Here is a 2,384-nt window from a genome sequence, read left to right as displayed (position 1 = left end):
CAGAGCACAGGCTCTGGACGCACAGGCTCAGTGGCCATGGCTCACGGGCCCAGCCGCTCCGCGGCATGTGAGATCTTCCCGGACCGGGGCACGAACCTGTGTCCCCTGCATCGGCAGGCGGACTCTCAACCACTGCGCCACCGGGGAAGCCCCTATTCTCCTCTTTATTACTGTTTTTCAGCCAGTTTCCAACTTCTTCTAAGTAAGCAGTATTGTTAAGCTATAAATGACAAAGCAGATCTTATAACTCACTTAATATCTTATTATGAATTAACTTGATAACTGGCCTCTGGCTGACATTGCATTTTTAAAGGGAAATTGGGGAGGAGAAATACATCTCAAAGCCACTACTGCTACTGCTGTTATGTATTTCCCTCTAAAATATAGATTCTATAAAATCTGCCTATGTTGCTACTTGTAAAAAAGATGCAAATAACTTCAGATTCTATTAAAAGAAAAAATATACTACAAATTTCATTTGGATTATCTTTTGGATTATCTAATATTCTTGATTTCCATAAGTTAAAGTATATAATTTAAAAATTCTTCTATCAGGTGAGAAAAGTCACGAGAATTTTGAGAAAAAAATAGTAGTGAGAGGGTGCCAGTTATTAAAACATATTATAAATCTATAACAATTAGAACATTTGATATTGATATTGATGCAAGAAATGAGACAAATGGGACATGATTCAGCAACAGATACTGTAAGATGTGACTCTAATTTGGGATAACAGAATCAGTACTGATGTCAAGTAGGACATTTCCGTTGTTTTGGAACTTTAATGAAGTCCCATTCTCAGGACCCAAGAGATATCTGATCTACATATTCTAAACAGAAGAACTAGACACATTCCCCATGGCACTTACTAAGAACAGCAACGCAAATCTTGACACGTTTCACCTATCATCCACTTTCAGACCATGAGGTAGGAATTCAAAGAAGGGTTTTTCAGAGTGAGGCTTTCTTTGGAGAAAATCGTACACTTGGTAGAAAATACTACACATTTCTCTTCCATTGCTCATACTGGGCAAAGTCTTGCTTCTTCAGCATCTCCCCAGATAAGTGAGGGGAGCTTCAAGAGAATTACTCACCAAGTCTGATTTGTTTGATAGAGGGGAGGTATTTCCTCACATAGGCTGGATGCTGCTGAGCTGTGGAAACTGAGGTCTTGCCTGGTGCAGCTGTTAGAGTGTGGTGAGAAAATATTTAGAGGAAATTGATCGGGTCCTCTGTAGTATGGGGAGCACACAGATGACAGTCTGATTCTCCCCTAGAAAAATTTGAATGTAACAGGCTGTCTTGAATTGCTTGAGATGGCAGGTCCAAGACAGATTTACAGATTTGGATGCACTGGGTTTTTCTGTGATGCCATAAAGACACCTTGGAAGGTAGTGGTTCTAGACTAGTGCCATTTTGAAACACATTCTCCAAAGAACTTCCTGCCTGGATGAGTGGACCCTAGGAGGAGGAGGCTGTGTGGGGTGTACCAGGAAAGCAGGAGTTGAAGGGGAGTCTTAGGAGGTCAGCAGGAATGTACATTGTCTCTAAAATGGGCAGAGGTCCAGGGAGCCAGAGTGGAGGAGGTCTTCAAATAACTCACTAACTCACCCCTTAAGAGACGGAGTTAGCCTTTGGCTAACTGCCACCGAGAGAGTTTTCAACATCGAGCCAAGTAAAAAGATACTTTTCCTCCTTTTCATCTGATTCCCAGCTTCTTATCCTTAACTTGGAAGAGCCAGAAACCAGCAGCAAGTGAATGGAGAGGAAGTAGTGAATAAAACCAAAACCATCCAACTAAACCTTGGAGCAAAGAGGAGATACTTTAAATTGAATGTAAGGTGAATTTTTAAAACATTCTTTTGGTTGGGAATTTTTAGTAGTCAAAAATAAGGGCTCTTCACTAATACCCAAAATTTGCTGTAAAAGCAACTGGTTGCACGGTGGTTTTAAAATATATCTGCAAATGCTTTGACACTCTTCCTATCAAGAGATAGAGTCTCTGCCCCTCTCCTTGTACCTGGTGAGCCTTTGTGACTGTCGTGATGAATGAAAGATGGCAGAAGCTGCACTGGGTGACTTCTGAGACTAAATCAGATAGGGAATGCAGCTGGCCTGTGGCTTCTCTTGGGCACTTACTCTGGGAGCCTTCAGCTACTATGAAGAAGTTTGGCCATTCTGAGGCCATCATGTGGAGAGGCTACATGCAGAGATTATATTGAGAGAGACAGCGAGGCAGAGAGAGAGGCTCATCGACCATAGGGCTGCAACAGGAGAGGTGAGTGAAGTGAATGTGGTATTCACCTTAGCACAAAATTTAAGGGGGAGGGGTACCAAAAAAACCTAATAATCAAGGTAAATCAGATTTTTTTTTTTTTTTTTT

General features: G+C 41.6%; 1 long non-coding RNA gene across 3 annotated transcripts in view; it reads left to right on the top strand.

Annotated features, from left to right (window-relative positions):
• Positions 1–1,951, top strand: part of LOC114486931 (uncharacterized) — a 187,818-nt gene extending 185,867 nt beyond the window's left edge. For all 3 annotated transcript variants that reach the window (XR_008618250.1, XR_008618249.1, XR_003681373.2), the window contains one exon: positions 1,716–1,951. This is a non-coding gene — a long non-coding RNA (uncharacterized lncRNA). The remainder of the gene's footprint in view (positions 1–1,715) is intronic.
• The last annotated feature ends 433 nt before the right edge of the window (positions 1,952–2,384 follow it).

The sequence above is a fragment of the Physeter macrocephalus genome, chromosome 9 (genome assembly GCF_002837175.3).
Source record: "Physeter macrocephalus isolate SW-GA chromosome 9, ASM283717v5, whole genome shotgun sequence".
NCBI lineage: Eukaryota > Metazoa > Chordata > Mammalia > Artiodactyla > Physeteridae > Physeter > Physeter macrocephalus.
This window is presented reverse-complemented; position numbering and strand designations above follow the sequence as displayed.